The sequence below is a fragment of the Entelurus aequoreus genome, linkage group LG05 (assembly GCF_033978785.1).
Source record: "Entelurus aequoreus isolate RoL-2023_Sb linkage group LG05, RoL_Eaeq_v1.1, whole genome shotgun sequence".
Taxonomy (NCBI): Eukaryota; Metazoa; Chordata; class Actinopteri; order Syngnathiformes; family Syngnathidae; genus Entelurus; species Entelurus aequoreus.
Window position 1 is genome coordinate 80,728,225 of NC_084735.1, and position 20,536 is coordinate 80,748,760.

General features: G+C 36.6%; 2 protein-coding genes across 3 annotated transcripts in view; both read right to left on the reverse strand.

Moving 5' to 3' along the window:
- LOC133651091 (neural cell adhesion molecule 1-like) overlaps window positions 1–3,472 on the reverse strand; it is an 881,445-nt gene extending 877,973 nt beyond the window's left edge. Inside the window, exon 1 of one of the 2 annotated variants that reach the window (XM_062049028.1) lies at window positions 3,428–3,472. The gene's annotated coding sequence lies outside the window, so the exon portion shown is untranslated. The remainder of the gene's footprint in view (window positions 1–3,427) is intronic. The other variant, XM_062049029.1, reaches the window with a different exon arrangement.
- The window catches only part of LOC133649970 (neural cell adhesion molecule 1-like), a 616,992-nt gene that overhangs the window by 269,506 nt on the left and 326,950 nt on the right, over window positions 1–20,536 (reverse strand). The gene's annotated exons all lie outside the window — the stretch shown is intronic.

Genomic DNA, 20,536 nt, shown 5'->3' on the forward strand with positions numbered 1-20,536 from the left:
AAAGCCGCTGCTCCTCCACATCGAGAGGAGCCAGATGAGGTGGTTCAGGCATCTGGTCAGGATGCCACCCGAACGCCTCCCTAGGGAGGTATTTCGGGCACGTCCGACCGGTAGGAGGCCACGGGGAAGACCCAGGACACGTTGGGAAGACTATCTCTCCCGGCTGGCCTGGGAACGCCTCAGGATCCCCCGGGAGGAGCTGGACCAAGTGGCTGGGGAGAGGGAAGTCTGGGCTTCCCTGCTTAGGCTGCTGCCCCCGCGACCCGACCTCGGATACGCGGAAGAAGATGTATGGATGGATGGATATTATTTGCCGTTTTGTTTCGCAACATTATGCAAAAGCAACTTTTCTTACCTTCAGGTACCTGCTGATCTGTATTTCCACAAGGCTCAGTGCTGGGGCCCATTTTATTTTCTATCTACTTAGATAATCTTTGCAATAATTTGTCAAATGCAATGTACCATTTTTATGCAGACGACACCATTACTTATTGCTGTTCAACCTCCATCACTCAGGCTTTTGAGTTTTCACAAGCTGCTTTTAAAGTCATCCAGGCTCGCTTATTTGATCTTTAATTGGTTTTAATACAGATAAAAGCAAGGTAATGGTTTTCTCTCATTCAAGGGTGCTACTGGAAAATATTCCAAATATTGCAACATCAAAAGGAAACCCTATAGAGCAGGTCTTAAATTACAAGTACTTGGGTTTTACTCTTGATCAGGAGCTTTCATTTAAAGCCCATATTAACAACGTGGTCTCTAAGCTTAGGGTAAAGCTTGGTGTCTTTTTTTTAGAAATAAAAACTGCTTCTCTCTTAAAGTCAGAAAGAAATTGGTGACAGCGACTATCTTGCCCGTAATTGATTATGGAGACGTGCTTTATTTTAGTGCTTCATCTAAATGCCCCCAGTCCTTGGACACTGTTTTTCACTCAGCACTAAGATTTGTTACCGGCTGTCGTAGTCTCACCCACCACTGTCAACTGTAGATGAAGTCAGACTTATCTTCATTGAGACCGGTCCGCGGACCGATTGGTACCGGGCCGCACAAGAAATTTAAAAAAAAATAAAATAAAATAAAAATTAAAAATAATTTTTTTTTTTTTTTTTTTAATGAAATCAACATAAAAAACACAATATATACATTATATATCAATATAGATCAATACAGTCTGCAGCGATACAGTCCGTAAGCACACACGATTATATTTGTTTATGTAAAAAAAAAAAAAAAAAAATTTTTTTTTTTTTTTTTTAAATGAAATCAACATAAAAAACACAATATATACATTATATATCAATATAGATCAATACAGTCTGCAGCGATACAGTCCGTAAGCACACACGATTATATTTGTTTATGTAAAAAAAAAAAAAAAAAAAAAAAATTAAATAATAATAATGCATTGCAGACGGAACTGAAACTTACAGAACTACTTCCATTTGGAGACTTGCGTTCTGTCCTGAGGGACAGACAGCATGAGACCTTTGCACAGTGCCTGTGTTTTTAAAAGGTGTATATCTTTATTGTTTTACAGTTCTCTTTTATGTATTTTAAAATGTATGTCTTAATGCAGTGTTTTTCAACCACTGTCCCGCGGCACACTAGTGTACCGTGAGATACAGTCTGGTGTGCCGTGGGAGATGATATCATTTCACCTAATTGGGTTGAAAATATTTTTTGCAAACCAGTAATTATAAACCGCAAATAATGTGCCGTTATTGAGTGTCTGTGCTGTCTAGAGATCAGCAGAGTAACTGTGTAATACTCTTCCATATCAATAAGTGGCAGCATGTAGCTAATAGCTAATTATCTAATGCTTAAACCAAAAATAAACAAAAAGCGAGTGCCGCTAAGAAAAGCCATTGAAGTTTAGGCATGGCTATGCAAAACGAAACTAAAACTGAACTGGCTGCAATGTAAACAAAAACAGAATGCTGGACGACAGCAAAGACTTACAGCGTGTGGAGCAGCAGACTGGCGTCCACAAAGTACATCCGCACATGACATGACAGTCAACAACCAAATAGGAGCGCAAGACAAGAACTAAACCTAAAATAAGTCACGGCGTGATGTGACAGGTGGCGACAGTACACCTACTTTGAGACGAGCATGTGTTGCATGGTTGGTTATGGTTTGAATTCATATCCAACAATTGCGAGAACGACTTTTTACTGTCAATATCGGCTGCTGAGTTTCATTTTTTTTCTTTTTTCTGCTGGGGGTGTGCCTCTGGATTTTTTCAATGAAAAAAATGTGCCTTGGCTCAAAAAAGGTTGAAAAACACTGTCTTAATGTATTACTTTTTTGAAACTGCTCTGTGACATGTGCTGTTGACCTCTTGGCCAGGTCACCCTTGTGAAGGAGATCTTGATCTCAATGGGTTTCTTATCTGGTTAAATAAAAGTTCTATTTGGGATCTGCATAAATCCTGAAAAATTGCACTGGTCCGCCTGTGTAGTCCGTGCCGACGCCATAGTCGATAAGCTTCTTCTTTTTCTCTACTTTCTTGTTATGGGACATTCTGTTGCCATTTCTAATATAAAGTAGTGTAAAGTTCTTACTTATATCTGTCAGAAAACTCGCCATGAAAGCGTTAAAACATATCGGTATAGTGAGTTTACATTATTCACCCAAGGAACTTTAGTTATTAGAGAGTTCCGGTCGGACGTTTTTTTCACGGTGTTGTTGTTTCCGGATGAGGAGATGCTGCTCCGTTATTGATTGAAGTAAAGTCTGAATGTCGTTAAAACAGTTAGCTCCATCTTTTGACACTTCTTCCACCCCCGTCCTTGCACGCTACACCGCTACAACAAAGATGACGGGGAGAAGACGCTGCCGAAGGTGAGCCACGTAAATAAAGCCGCCCACAAAACGGCGCATCCGGAAGCGACTGTCAGAAAGCGGCTTGAAGATGATCTGTAAAACATCATCTATGCAACATTTTGACCAAAAAACTACCATTAGATGTTATGTAGACCACAAGGAAGTGTTTCACATTTACAAAAAAATCATAATAATATGATTCCTTTAATGCGCCCTATAATCTGGTGCGCCTTTTATATGAAAAAAGATCAAAAATAGACCATTCATCAGTGGTGCGCCTTATAATCCGGTGCGCCATATGGTCCGGAAAAAACGGTATGTTTTTGTTTGGCGTTTCGATCCTATAAAATATCAGCACAAATCACAAATACTTTTATTACTATGAAGTGTGGAATGTTAGATAAGGTTTGATCGAGTGAAATTGCTCAGAGAGTGTCCGGCCTGAGATGGGTAGGTTGTGAGTTCAAATCCCGGCCGGGTCATACCAAAGAATATAAAAATGGGACCCATTACCTCCCTGCTTGGCACTCAGCATCAAGGGTTGGAATTGGGGGTTAAATCACCAAAAATGATTCCCGGGCGCGGCTACGCTGCTGCCCACTGCTCCCCTCACCTCCCAGGGGGTGATCAAGGGGATGGGTCAAATGCAGAGGACACATTTCACCACACCTAGTGTGTGTGTGACAATCATTGGTACTTTAACTTAACTTAACTTAACAACGGTAAGTATGAAAACACTGACATATTTGGGGCGGTATAGCTCGGTTGGTAGAGTGGCCGTGTCAGCAACTTGAGGGTTGCAGGTTCGATCCCCGCTTCGGCCATCCTAGTCACTGCCGTTGTGTCCTTGGGCAAGCCACTTTACCCACCTGCTCCCAGTGCCCACCCACACTGGTTTAAATGTAACTTAAATATTGGGTTTCACTCTGTAAAAACGCTTTGAGTCACTAGAGAGAAAAACGCTATATAAATATAATTCACTTCACATATTTATTATTAATCTTGTGGAATGGACTTATGCCGTCTTTAAGCATGTTGAACTGAACTGTAAACTATTTTCATTTTGATGCAACTTTGTAAGCATGTTCAAAATAAACTCCTGCCACCCAGTGGCCACGGTAATTCATGAAGCAGTAAGTGGAATGATGCGGACACGTTTGTTACTGGATACTTCCTAAACACGCGTCTGCCTTGGGGACTTTGCAGTAATATGCAACTATAACTATTTGATACTTGTTTATATTGAAAAATGTGCTGTTTTAGACTGTAGTATTGTTCAATTAAGGAGAATTATTACGTATGTCGAGCTTGTGCGCTAGCGTGTGCTTAGCTGTTGTGTAGCTGTTGTGTAGCTGCTAGCTCCTAATAGCCCATAGCAGGGCTATTCAACTACATAATGAATAGCAAAGTAAACACACCGGCTTTCACACTGCACTGTCAATACATTCATTATTCTGCCCTCGCGACTCGTTTCCAGCGCGTGCGGCTAGACAGATAGTTAACAGCGCGAAGTAGCAGAAGTTCCAGAAGTTTTGTTGAGTATTTGAATTCCTGTCCTTCCTCAGTTTTATTTCTTTACACTTCTTCCTTCCTTTAGGTTTGTAAGACTGAAAATGTAAACATAAAATAAACGTTCATTGAGTATATAACATAAATAATGTCTGTTGTATAGTTTATATTAGAGATGTCCGATAATATCGGACCGCCGATATTATCGGCCGATAAATGCTTTAAAATGTAGTATCGGAAATTATCGGTATCGGTTTCAAAAAGTACAATTTATGACTTTTTAAAAAGCCGCTGTACGGAGTGGTACACGGACGTAGGTAAAAGTACAGAGCAGTTGCGTCTCCAAGTCATACTTGCCAACCCTCCCGATTTTCCCGAGAGACTCCCGGATTTCAGTGCCCCTACCGAAAATCTCCCGGGGCAACCATTCTCCCGAATTTCTCCCGATTTCCACCCAGACAACAATATTGGGGGCGTGCCGGCCCAGTCACATAATATCTACGGCTTTTCACACACACAAGTGAATGCCATGCATACTTGGTCAACAGCCATACAGGTCACACTGAGGGTGGCCGTATAAACAACTTTAACACTGTTACAAATACGCGCCACACTGTGAACCCACACCAAACACGAATGACAAACACATTTCGGGAGAACATCCGCACCGTAGCACAACATAAACACAACGGAACAAATACCCAGAACCCCTTGCAGCACTAACTCTTCCGGGACGCTACAATATACACCCCCTGGTACCCCCTAACCCAACCCCGCCCACCTCATGCTCTTTTAGGGAGAGCATTTCCCAAATTCCAAGCTGCTGTTTTGAGGCATGTTAAAAAAAATAATGCACTTTGTGACTTCAATAATAAATATGGCAGTGCCATGTTGGCATTTTTTTTTCCATATTTTGAGTTGATTTATTTTGGAAAACCTTGTTACATTGTTTAATGCAGGGGTCACCAACGCGGTGCCCGCGGGCACCAGGTAGCCCGTAAGGACCAGATGAGTAGCCCGCTGGCCTGTTCTAAAAATAGCTCAAATAGCAGCACTTACCACTGAGCTGCCTCTATTTTTTTAAATTCTAATTATTTACTAGCAAGCTGGTCTCGCTTTGCCCGACATTTTTAATTCTAAGAGAGACAAAACTCAAATAGAATTTGAAAATCCAAGAAAATATTTTAAAGACTTGGTCTTCACTTGTTTAAATAAATTCATTTATTTTTTTACTTTGCTTCTTATAACTTTTAGAAAGACAATTTTAGAGAAAAAATACAACCTTAAAAATGATTTTAGGATTTTTAAACACATATTCCTTTTTACCTTTTAAATTCCTTCCTCTTCTTTCCTGACAATTTAAATCAATGTTCAAGTATTTTTTTTTATTTTTTTTTGTATTTTAATTTAATTCTTCATTTTAGATTCTGTTTTTTCGAGAAAGAATATTTGTGTAATATTTCTTCAAACTTATTATGATTAAAATTCAAAAAAATTATTCTGGCAAATCTAGAAAATCTGTAGAATCAAATTTAAATCTTATTTCAAAGTCTTTTTTTTTTTTTTTTTTTAATTTTTGTTCTGGAAAATCTAGAAGAAATAATGATTTGTCTTTGTTAGAAATATAGCTTGATCCAATTTGTTATATATTCTAACAAAGTGCAGATTGGATTTTAACCTTTTTAAAGCATGTCATCAAAATTCTAAAATTAATCTTAATCAGGAAAAATTACTAATGATGTTCCATAAATTATTTTTTTAATTTTTTCAAAAAGATTCGAATTAGCTAGTTTTTCTCGTCTTTTTTTCGGTTGAATTTTGAATTTTAAAGAGTCGAAATTAAAGATAAACTATGTTTCAAAATTTAATTTTTTTTTTTTTTCGTGTTTTCTCCTCTTTTAAACCGTTCGTAAATATAATTAATTATTAATAATAACATAGAGTTAAAGGTAAATTGAGCAAATTGGCTATTTCTGGCAATTTATTTAAGTGTGTATCAAACTGGTAGCCCTTCGCATTAATCAGTACCCAAGAAGTAGCTCTTGGTTTCAAAAAGGTTGGTGACCCCTGGTTTAATGCATCCAGCGGGGCATCACAACAAAATTAGGCACAATAATGTGTTAATTCCACGACTGTATATATCGGTATCGGTTGATATCGGAATCGGTAATTAAAAGTTGGACAATATCGGATATCGGCAAAAAAGCCAATATCGGACATCTCTAGTTTATATGAATAAAAAAAGGTGTCTGTATTCTGCTATCATATTTTCGGCAGGAATGATATGAACGCTCGTGAAAGCAGTTGACTAAATAAATGCAGCTGGGTGAAAACTAGAAGGCAAGAATTAATTGAGACCTCCAAAGGATGAGGGTGGGGACTAGAAAAGAAAAAAAAAGGAGGATAATCACACTTTTTCCGGGTGATGAGCACAATGTGCTCGCTGTCGCAGCAGCGTGTTTCCAGATTGTGTGAACTCCCCACCCCCCCGCCCCGCATTTTTTTCCTTTTTTCTATTTTCCTTTTTTTCCCAGGACAAGCTCATCAAGCCAACGACAGAGACACTTTTTTTTCTCCCTTCTCCATCCATTGTCAGCAAACGCCAGCATGCATTTGCATCAGCGCGGTGCCTCTGAAAAGGCCGCCAGACTCCTTCAGTTTGAGCGGTGTGGCGCATCGAGGGAAAAGGGGGGGGAGCGAAATGGCGCTGCTATAAATGGCTGCTTCAACCTCCCGCACCCAAAACACTAATTAAGCCCCCCCCCTTTGAAAAGCCCATTAATGTGAGATACGGCCCAGAACTCACACTCGCTGCCCACTTGGAAGTATGTTACAAATGGGGGTGCCCTTTAATTCATGTAGCACAGCGCGGCACGGAAATGGGAATAAGTGACATTTTAGCGCCGCTAATAACCGTGCAAGTGTGTTAATCAGCAAACACAAACGACACAATCTCGTCGGATTTGTGTTAAAACAGCATACCTTTAACTTGAAGGTTAAAAAACCAAAGGAAAATTGATTCTTTTGAGTCTTTCACACAAGATAATTGTTTTGAACTCCAAACTTTTTTGCGACTTCAGATGTTTTTTTTTCATGGAATTCCCAATTGTACAACATCAAGGTGTTTGAACTTAAAGGCCTACTGAAAGCCACTACTACCGACCACGCAGTCTGATAGTTTATATATCAATGATGAAATCTTAACATTATAACACATGCCAATACGGCCGGGTTAACTTATAAAGTGACATTTTAAATTTGCCGCTAAACTTCCGGTTCGAAACGCCTCTGCGGATGACGTATGCGCGTGACGTAGCCCGGCGAACACGGGTATGCCTTCCACATTGAAGCCAATACGAAAAAGCTCTGTTTTCATTTCATAATTCCACAGTATTCTGGACATCTGTGTTCGTGAATCTGTTGCAATCATGTTCATTGCATTATGGAGAAGGAAGCTGAGCAAGCAAAGAAGAAAGTTGTCGGTGCGAAATGGACGTATTTTTCGAACGTAGTCAGCCACAACAGTACACAGCCGGCGCTTCTTTGTTTACATTCCCGAAAGATGCAGTCAAGATGGAAGAACTCGGATAACAGAGACTCTAACCAGGAGGACTTTTGACTTCGATACACAGACGCCTGTAGAGAACTGGGACAACACAGACTCTTACCAGGATTACTTTGATTTGGATGACAAAGACGCAGACGTGCTACTGTGAGTATGCAGCTTTGGCTTCTAAACATTTGATCGCTTGACCGTATGTGCGCAACTTTTTTTTGCGTATGTACGTAACTTTTTTAAAATATATAAGCTTTATGAACCTTGGGTTAGGTGAACGGTCTTTTGGGCTGAGTGATTGTGTGTGTTGATCAGGTGTTTGAATTGTATTGGCGTGTTCTATGGAGCTAGGAGCTAGCAGAGGAGCTAGGAGCTAGCATAACAAACACGCAGGCGTTTTTATGCAGGATTAATTTGTGGCATATTAAATATAAGCCTGGTTGTGTTGTGGCTAATAGAGTATATATATGTCTTGTGTTTATTTACTGTTGTAGTCATTCCCAGCTGAATATCAGGTACCGTGAGTATGCAGCCTTGGCTGCTAAACATTTGATAGCTTGACCGTATGTGCGCGTCACGTACGTAACTTTTTAAAAATATATGAGCTTTATGAACCTTGGGTTAGGTGAACTGTCTTTTGGGCTGAGTGATTGTGTGTGTTGATCAGGTGTTTGAATTGTATTGGCGTGTTCTATGGAGCTAGGAGCTAGCAGAGGAGCTAGGAGCTAGCGTAACAAACACACAGGTGTTTTTATGCAGGATTAATTTGTGGCATATTAAATATAAGCCTGGTTGTGTTGTGGCTAATAGAGTATATATATGTCTTGTGTTTATTTACTGTTGTAGTCATTCCCAGCTGAATATCAGGTCACCCCCGCCTCTCACAGCATCTTCCCTATCTGAATAGCTTCAACTCCCCACTAGTCCTTCACTTGCACTTTACTCATCCACAAATCTTTCATCCTCGCTCAAATTAATGGGGAAATTGTCGCTTTCTCGGTCCGAATCTCTCTCACTTCATGCGGCCATCATTGTAAACAATAGGGAACTTTGCGTATATGTTCAACTGACTACGTCACGCTACTTCCGGTAGGGGCAAGCCTTTTTTTTTTATCAGATACCAAAAGTTGCAATCTTTATCGTCGTTGTTCTATACTAAATCCTTTCAGCAAAAATATGGCAATATCGCGAAATGATCAAGTATGACACATAGAATAGATCTGCTATCCCCGTTTAAATAAAAAAAAATCATTTCAGTAGGCCTTTAAACTTGAACTGGTAACATTCAGAAAAGTAGAACAACGTGCGTGTTGGTGTTTGAGGACCTTTGTATACTTTGGTATATTTAATCACAATTCCATAGACAAAAGTCCTACTTTCAGCGAACTTTGGATCACTATTTCACGGAATTCAACCAGCATTCCATAGACCAATGTCCTTTTTGACATCGATAAATAACTTTGAACTTTTGCTTCAGTAAAATACACCAAAATTCCATCGACAAATGTCTTGGGTACTTTATTAAAAAATGTTGGACCTGTCCTTTAAATTCAACCAGAAGGCCTCACGGAACTTTACAGATGGATTTGGGACCTACGTTAATTTAAGAAAATACAATGGACAAACAACCTTAAGTCTATGAATTCATTTTTGGCCTATTCCTTCATAAATTCAGCCAAAACTTTCATAAACATTCTTTCTGAATTATATGGATGCATTTTTGCCCTACTTTTTAGGTAGCTTAACAGAAATCCATAGTCTTAACTGAACCCTAAAACAAAGTTTGGATCTTTGGATCTTAAAATCAACCAATATTTCAGAGACAAATGTCCTTACTGATCTCTATAAATAATTATTGAGCTTGTAATTAAATAAAAACCACCAAAATTCCACAAACAAATACTTGGGTACTTCATTAAAAAAAATTGGACCAAGCTTTAGAAAATTCAACCAACATACATATGGATTTGAGACCCACGTTTGCATGAATTCAAGAAAATACAGTGAACAAACATCCTTAGTTGTCTGTAACTGACTTTATATTTTATAAACTCTCTAGATAAACATAATTTCTAGTACCCTATTCGTAAATGATGTGCTCATGGTTCACTAAATTCAGTTTCAGTTTATGAATGAATTTTCGCCAGATATTTAATACACTCCCTCGATAAACGTTATTTCTGAATGCTACGGATGGTTTTTCGACCAACGTTTCAGGTAGTTTTACATAATTCCTTTACTGAACTCTAGAATGTCATCTGGATCATAAACTCCCCAAATTCAACCAATATTCCAGAGACAAACGCCTTAAGCACTAGATTAGTTAATTATGGGGCCCATTGTTTACTAAAATCCTACCACAATTCCATAGACAAAAGTCCTACTTTCAGCGAACTTTGGATGACTATTTCACGGAATTCAACCAGCATTCCATAGACCAATGTCCTTTTTGACATCGATAAATAACTTTGAACTTTTGCTTCAGTAAAATACACCAAAATTCCATCGACAAATGTCTTGGGTACTTTATTAAAAAATGTTGGACCTGTCCTTTAAATTCAACCAGAAGGCCTCACGGAACTTTACAGATGGATTTGGGACCTACGTTAATTTAAGAAAATACAATGGACAAACAACCTTAAGTCTATGAATTCATTTTTGGCCTATTCCTTTATAAATCCAGCCAAAACTTTCATAAACATTCTTTCTGAATTATATGGATGCATTTTTGCCCTACTTTTTAGGTAGCTTAACAGAAATCCATAGTCTTAACTGAACCCTAAAACAAAGTTTGGATCTATGGATCTTAAAATCAACCAATATTTCAGAGACAAATGTCCTTACTGATCTCTATAAATAATTATTGAGCTTGTAATTCAATAGAAACCACCAAAATTCCACAGACAAATGTCTTGGGTACTTCATAAAAAAAAATTGGACCAAGCTTTAGAAAATTCAACCAACATACATATGGATTTGAGACCCACGTTTGCATGAATTCAAGAAAATACAGTGAACAAACATCCTTAGTTGTCTGTAACTGACTTTATATTTTATAAACTCTCTAGTCCAGGGGTCACCAACCTTTTTGAAACCAAGAGCTACTTCTTGGGTACTGATTAATGCGAAGGGCTACCAGTTTGATACACACTTAAATAAATTGCCAGAAATAGCCAATTTGCTCAATTTACCTTTAACTCTATGTTATTATTAATAATTAATGATAATTACACTTAATTGAACGGTTTAAAAGAGGAGAAAACACGAAAAAAATGACAATTCAATTTTGAAACATAGTTTATCTTCAATTTCGACTCTTTAAAATTCAAAAATCAACTGAAAAAAAGAAGAGAAAAACTAGCTAATTTGAATCTTTTTGAAAAAATAAAAAAAATAATTTATGGAACATCATTAGTAATTTTTCCTGATTAAGATTAATTTTAGAATTTTGATGACATGTTTTAAATAGGTTAAAATCCAATCTACACTTTGTTAGAATATATAACAAATTGGACCAAGCTATATTTCTAACAAAGACAAATCATTATTTCTTCTAGATTTTCCAGAACAAAAATTTTAAAAGAAATTCAAAAGACTTTGAAATAAGATTCAAATTTGATCCTACAGATTTTCTAGATTTGCCAGAATAATTTTTTTGAATTTGAATCATAATAAGTTTGAAGAAATATTTCACAAATATTCTTTGTCGAAAAAACAGAAGCTAAAATGAAGAATTTAATTAAAATGTATTTATTATCCTTAACAATAAAAAAAATAAATTGACTTGAACATTGATTTAAATTGTCAGGAAAGAAGGGGGAGGAATTTAACAGGTAAAAAGGTATATGTGTTTAAAAATCCTAAAATCATTTTTAAGGTTGTATTTTTTCTCTAAAATTGTCTTTCTGAAAGTTATAAGAAGCAAAGTAAAAAAATTAATGAATTTATTTAAACAATTGAAGACCAAGTCTTTAAAATATTTTCTTGGATTTTCAAATTTGATTTGAGTTTTGTCTCTCTTAGAATTAAAAATGTCGGGCAAAGCGAGACCAACTTGCGAGTAAATAAATACAATTTTAAAAATAGAGGCAGCTCACTGGTAAGTGCTGCTATTTGAGCTATTTTTAGAACAGGCCAGCGGGCTACTCATCTGGTCCTTACGGGCTACCTGGTGCCCGCGGGCACCGCGTTGGTTACCCCTGCTCTAGATAAACATAATTTCTAGTACCCTATTCGTAAATGATGTGCTCATGGTTCACTAAATTCAGTTTAAGTTTATGAATGAATTTTCGCCAAATATTTAATACAATCCCTCGATAAACGTTCTTTCTGAATGCTACGGATGGATTTTCGACCAACGTTTCAGGTAGTTTTACATAATTCCTTTACTGAACTCTAGAATGTCATCTGGATCATAAACTCAGCAAATTCAACCAATATTCCAGAGACAAACACCTTGAGCACTTGATTAGTTAATTATGGGGCCCATTGTTTACTAAAATTCAACCACAATTCCTTAGATAAAAGTCTTCTCTGAACTGTACAAATGGATTTCACAACAATAATTAAAAAAATCAAACCATAATCCCATGGACGTTTTGTTTTTTGATGACATTTCAGAAGACTAATGAGTCTACCTGATGGTCATTAGGCGGCTCAGAGCGGGTGCTTGTTTTGGGCCACTCCGTCTGCATTTGATTGTATTCTGAACATATTTGAGCATATGCTAGCTACAAATCTGAGTAACCTTTAGAAGAAGAGAGTTGGACTGAGTGGGAGTCGTGGACCAGCCACACTGCAGAGGAAAGCCATTTGCAGCAGCTTGTATCTGCAATCTAATTCAAGATCCATACAGGACCATACAGTACAGTATATAGGCTACCGTATAGCGCAGGTTTTGATAACATCCGTGGTTTCAAAACATCTTATTAGCCCCCGCTGAGAAGGATTAATGCCGCCTCTGCGGTGGACAAAAGCGAAAATAAATAACCTGCAAAAACGTAGAGGCTCATTGCGGTCAACACACACTGTTGCATTCAAGCTATGAACGACGTACAATTTGGGTGCACTGCAAAAAGTCAGGGTTCAAAAACAAGAAAAAATTTTTTAAAAATTAGAGGTATTTTACTTGAACTAAGCAAAATTATCTGCCAATAGAACAAGAAAATTTGGCTTGTCAAGACTTTCCAAAACTAGTCAAATTAGCTAACCTCAATGAACCCAAAAAATACCTTCAAATAAGTATATTCTCACTAATAACAAGTGCACTTTTCTTGGTAGAAAAAACAAATGTGAGACCTTTTTTCTCAGTATGTTGAAAAATATTCTTAAATTAAAGTAAATGCTAGTGCCATTATCTTGACATAATGATATGCGCTCGGCATTACATTTCTTGTAACCAGCAGACTTATACTAAAAACTAGTTTATTGTTCTTAATGGGAAGGCAACAAGGCAACCGCTTGTTACTCTCGGGGTCTCCTAGCCGTTCAGGCAAATCGTATTGTCTAAAAATGCATTTTTCCATCGATAACATGACATCATCGCGCCAAGTGCGTGCTCTTTCAGTCAATTAGTGCGCAAGGTATATACACTACCGTTCAAAAGTTTGGGGTCACATTGAAATGTCCTTATTTTTGAAGGAAAAGCACTGTACTTTTCAATGAAGATAACTTTAAACTAGTCTTAACTTTAAAGAAATACACTCTATACATTGCTAATGTGGTAAATGACTATTCTAGCTGCAAATGTCTGGTTTTTGGTGCAATATCTACATAGGTGTATAGAGGCCCATTTCCAGCAACTATCACTCCAGTGTTCTAATGGTACAATGTGTTTGCTCATTGGCTCAGAAGGCTAATTGATGATTGGAAAACCCTTGTGCAGTCATGTTCACACGTCTGAAAACAGTTTAGCTCGTTACAGAAGCTACAAAACTGACCTTCCTTTGAGCAGATTGAGTTTCTGGAGCATCACATTTGTGGGGTCAATTAAACGCTGAAAATGTCCAGAAAAAGAGAACTTTCATCTGAAACTCGACAGTCTATTCTTGTTCTTAGAAATGAAGGCTATTCCACAAAATTGTTTGGGTGACCCCAAACTTTTGAACGGTAGTGTGTGTATATATATATATATATATATATATATATATATATATATATATATATATATATATATATATATATATATATATATATATATATATATATATATACATATATATATATATATATATATACATATACATATATATATATATATATATATACATATACATATACATATATATATATATATATATATATATATATACATATATATATATATATATATATACATATATATATATATATATATATATATATATATACATATATATATATATATATATATATATATATATATATATATATATATATATATATATATATATATATACATATATATATATATATATATACATATATACATGAGTATATATATATATATATATATATATATATATATATATATATACATATATATATATATGTATATATATATATATATATATATATATATACATATATATATATGTATATATATATATATATATATATATATATATATATATATATATATATACATATATATATATATATATATATATATATATATATATATATATATATATATATATATATATATATATATATATATATATATATATATATATTTATTTATTTATTTATTTTTTTTATTTTATTTATTTATTTATTTATTTATTTATTATTTTTATTTTTTTTATTTATTTATTTTTTTTACAGCCCGGCCCCCGGCCAATTTTTTTTTTTTTTTGTAATTTTGAAGAATTTATCTGAATGTGCATAAACTATTTCTGTTCAAAATTGTTTGAAATGTCAAATGTTTAAATATTAACTGTCAGTTTCCTGTACTGTGCCAACTGTACTACTATAGGAGTACATCTTTTCTATTGTTTCATTGAAAATAAAACAGCAAAGTCCATTTGGCTGTCATCTGTTTTAATTATGAGACACAATTGTGTCAAAGTCATGATTTTTTATTTCACGCTTGAAAGAAGACATTTTTACTTTGAAAAAGCAGTTTTATACTTGTGAGTGTTGATGACACAGCTTTGCAACAGTTGATATTCTAGTTTCAAGCATGTTTTACTCAATATAGGTCATCAAATCTCAGCAACAAGCTGTAATATCTTGCTGAGATCATTTAGGAGCTTAAAACAAGTCAAACACTCTAACATAAAATCTGCTTAGTGAGAAGAATTATCTTATCAGGCAGAAAATAAGCAAATATCACCCGTATTTGAGATATTTCATCTTACTTAGATTTCAGTTTTTGCAGTGTAAAAATTCCTGCACTAATCTATGTGAGTACTGTAACACGTTTTTGACATTTGACGCAGCAGAGGTCTACACTGGGGAAATAGATTAAAAAAAAAACAAAAAAACATTTAGTGATCCAAATTCCTCATTATAATCCCACACAGCAAATAAACAACGTTTGAAAGGCTGTAGTAAAAGTCAATAACAATTCGCCGCAGATAACCTCCTCATTTAAATGTCATTTGCGGTGGAAATTAAAAACACCAGGCCGCGCTAATTACACATAAGTGAGGCTGAGGCTGCTTACCGACGCCACCGTCCAATCTCCAAACTGTGACTAATGGAGGAATATTGATTGTTTTGTTCCACATTCCCAAAGAATGCCAGAGAAGGTGAGAGGTGGAAGTCCAAGTCGATGCATTTCGGTTCGCCGTGACATGTGCCGGCATTGACGACATGAGCTGTAAAGATTACTGCTAATTCAGATCTGGACTGAATTTATGCTGGGTTTTTAACTTGTTTACATCTAGGTCAAGTCTAAATCAATAGTTTCACGGAAAGTCTGTCCTGAATCCAATGGTCCTGAATAGAGATGTCCGATAATATCGGCCTGCCGATATTATCGGCCGATATATGCGTTAAAATGTAATATCGGAAATTATCGGTATCGTTTTTTTTATTATCGGTATCATTTTTTTTGTTGTTGTTTTTTTTAATTAAATCAACATAAAAAACACAAGATACACTTACAATTAGTGCACCAACCCAAAAAACCTCCCTCCCCCATTTACACTCATTCACACAAAAGGGTTGTTTCCTTCTGTTATTAATATTCTGGTTCCTACATTATATATCAATATATATCAATACAGTCTGCAAGGAATACAGTCCGTAAGCACACATGATTGTGCGTGCTGCTGGTCCACTATTTTCATTCATTACTAGTTTCTATGTAACTGTTTTTATATCATTGTACTTTCTTTTTTATTCAAGAAAATGTTTTTAATTTATTTATCTTATTTTACTAATTTTTTTAAAAAGTACCTTATCTTCACCATACCTGGTTGTCCAAATGAGGCATAATAATGTGTTAATTCCACGACTGCATATATCGGTTGATATCGGTATCGGTTGATATCGGTATCAGTAATTTAAGAGTTGGACAATATCGGAATATCGGATATCGGCAAAAAGCCATTATCGGACATCCTTAGTCCTGAACCGTGTTGGACGCCAACATAATCATACCCTGCTTGGCACTCAGCATCAAGGGTTGGAATTGGGGGTTGAATCACCAAAAATGATTCCCGAGCGCGGCCGCCGCTGCTGCTCACTGCTCCCCTCACCTCCCAGGGGGTGAACATGGGGATGGGTCGAATGCAGAGGATAATTTCCCTACACCTAGTGTGTGTGTGACTATCGTTGGGACTTTAACTTAATAAAGTCGTAAATTAAAGAAGAAGCACCGTGGTAAAAGATCGTCAATATTTACTATAACAATCTACAAGGTTAATACAGTTTGCTTCTCTTTCTTCCCCTTTCATCGGCTTTCTTTTGTGTTTCAAGTTATCATTACATATACACTACCGTTCAAAAGTTTGGGGTCACATTGAAATGTCCTTATTTTTGAAGGAAAAGCACTGTACTTTTCAATGAAGATAACTTTAAACTAGTCTTAACTTTAAAGAAATACACTCTATACATTGTTAATGTGGTAAATGACTATTCTAGCTGCAAATGTCTGGTTTTTGGTGCAATATCTACATAGGTGTATAGAGGCCCATTTCCAGCAACTATCACTCCAGTGTTCTAATGGTACAATGTGTTTGCTCATTGGCTCAGAAGGCTAATTGATGATTAGAAAACCCTTGTGCAATCATGTTCACACTTCTGAGGCGGGAACATGAGCATACACACAAGATTGAAACTAGAGATGTCCGATAATATCGGTCTGCCGATATTATCGGCCGATAAATGCGTTAAAATGTAATATCGGAAATTATCGGTATCGTTTTTTTTATTATCAGTATCGGGGTTTTTTTGGGGTTTTTTTGTATGTTTTTTTTATTTTTATTAAATGCACATAAAAAACACAAGATACACTTACAATTAGTGCACCAACCCAAAAAAACCTCCCTCCCCCATTCACACTCATTCACACAAAAGGGTTGTTTCTTTCTGTTATTAATATTCTGGTTCCTACATTATATATCAATATATATCAATACATTCTGCAAGGGATACAGTCCGTAAGCACACATGATTATGCGTGTTGCTGGTCCACTAATAGTACTAACCTTTAACAGTTAATTTTACTAATTTTCATTCATTACTAGTTTCTATGTAACTGTTTTTATATTGTTTTACTTTCTTTTTTATTCAAGAAAATGTTTTTAATTTATTTATCTTATTTTACTAATTTTTTTTAAAAGTACCTTATCTTCACCATACCTGGTTGTCCAAATGAGGCATAATAATGTGTTAATTCCACGACTGCATATATCGGTTGATATCGGTATCGGTTGATATCGGTATCGGTAATTAAAGAGTTGGACAATATCGGAATATCGGATATCGGCAAAAAGCCATTATCGGACATCCCTAATTGAAACATAAACATAAGGCAGTACTTCTCAATGATAACACTATAACAGAAATGTCCGCCAATAACTTCCGATTGAGTCAGTTCAAACGTCAAAATGTTCGGCGCATTCAGGACACCCTCAATTACCAGTTTTACAGTCACTCATAATTTCCCAAGAAAAACCTTTTTTAAAAAAAAAATTATTTTGACCACTCCTCTCATGCCTTTTAACTGATTGAAACTATTCCACCATCACATTTTTTTATAGGCCAACATCGTTGTGGAGGGAGGCGTGGCCAGCGCTGCCTGCGGGAGTGGAGGCCGCCGCCCCTGTCCAAGGTGCTGAGGACAGGGGCGTGTCAGTGCCGGCTTCGAAACACGGCTGAACAGGTGATTAGATTTCCCAGGTGGTACGAGTTGTCTAATCACCTAGAACAGGAAGGGGGAGGACTTGGAGAACTTGGCGAGTTGGAAGAGCCAGAGACTGAAAAGTCGAATTGAAACTGTGTAAGATTAAAACTTTGTTCAACTCTGCACGCCTGCCTCCTGTGACGTGCGTAGCAGCGGAACCGCTCGGAAGCGACTTCCACAATCGTATTCATGACATTAAACCTAGTTATTTTTTTATATCAGAAAAATTCCCGTTCATGATTTTCCACAATACTGGACAATATAATTGGTACTCCTCCCACCATTCTGACTTATGGTTACTTTTTATTGACTGCAAATTAAATCTTCCACACTATCAGTAAACACATTTGTTGTTGTAAACAACACTTTGTTTTAGTCCAAAGTTAGCCAAAAAAGTACAGCCTCAGAAAAAACTTGGCTTTCCAAGTACCACCATTATGACCAACATTAAAATACAGTGGCGTGGCAGGCCTAAGTAATCATTAAAAACAAGGCAGAGATTTTATTTAACAAGTACATTTCACATGTTTGGCCACTGCACCATCACACACAGTTTAAAGGCCTACTCAAATGCGATTTTCTTATTTAAACGGGAATAGCAGGTCCATTCTATGTGTCATACTTGATCATTTCGCGATATTGCCATATTTTTGCTGAAAGCATTTAGTAGAGAACCTCGACGATAAAGTTCGCAACTTTTGGTCGCTGATAAAAAAGCCTTGCCTGTACCGGACGTGGCGTGACGTCACATCTGCACATTGTTTACAATGATGGCCACCAGCAGCGAGAGCGATTCGGACCGAGAAAGCGACGATCTCCCCATTAATTTGAGCGAGGATGAAAGATTTGTGGATGAGGAAAGTGAGAGTGAAGGACTAGAGGGCAGTGGAAGCGATTCAGATAGGGAAGATGCTGTGAGAGGCGGGTGGGACCTGATATTCAGCTGGGAATGACTAAAACAGTAAATAAACACAAGACATATATATACTCTATTAGCCACAACACAACCAGGCTTATATTTAATATGCCACAAATTAATCCCGCACAACAAACACCTCCCCCCTCCCGTCCATATAACCCGCCAATACAACTCAAACACCCGCACAACACACTCAATCCCACAGCCCAAAGTACCGTTCACCTCCGCAAAGTTCATACAGCACATATATTTCCCCAAAGTACCCAAAGTTACGTACGTGACATGCACATAGCGGCACGCACGTACGGGCAAGCGATCAAATGTTTGGAAGCTGCAGCTGCGTACTCACGGTACCGCGTATCCAACTCAAAGTCCTCCTGGTAAGAGTCTCTGTTGTCCCAGTTCTCCACAGGCCAATGGTAAAGCTTGACTGTCTTCTTTCGGGAATGTAAACAATGAAACACCGGCTACGTGTTTGTGTTGCTGCAGCCTGCCGCTAATACACCGCTTCCCACCTACAGCTTTCTTTCTTCATTTTTTTTTTATTTTTGTTATTTTTTTTTGTCATAAAGAAATACAATCATGTGTGCTTACGGACTGTATCCCTGCAGACTGTATTGATTTATATTGATATATAATGTATATATTGTGTTTTTTATCATGATTTAATTTTTTTTTAAATGAATAAATAAATAAAAAATAAAAAAAATTATTGTGCGGCCGCGGCCCGGTACCGGTCCGTGGACCGATTGGTACCGGGCCGCGGCCGCACAAGAAATGTAATTTTTTTTTTACCGATTTTACCAATCGGTCCACGGACCGGTACCGGGCCGCGGCCCGGTGGTTGGGGACCACTGCTCTATATGCTATTCTGAATGTTGCTGGGCCGGGTTTGGTTTTGGAATTGTATTATTATGGTATTATTGTGTATTATTTTGTTGGATTGATTAATAAATAAATAAATTACCTGGTGAATAAAGATAAAGATTAAAAAAAAAAAATGTGAGTCAAAGATCCTCTATATGCTATTCTGAATGTTGTTGAATTGTATTATTATGGTATTATTTTGTTGGATAGATTAATTAAAAAAAATAAAATAATAATAATAATAGATAATAAACATTACCTGGTGAATAAGTTAGGAGCTACAGCAAAATAAAATAAAATACATGTGAGTCAAAGATCCTCGATATGAGAGGCGTGCAGCCGTTAAAGGGAACAGATGCAGCCATCGTGGTCAATCAGATAAGCACTTCCCCAAATATCAAGGAAAATGGCAAACGTGATTCAATACCACCGACGAGACGACGTAATGAACATCAGTCAAAACAAAAGTTGACCTTTCCGGGATATACAGTCAATCCGTGCAAATATGTCAACCTCCGCACGA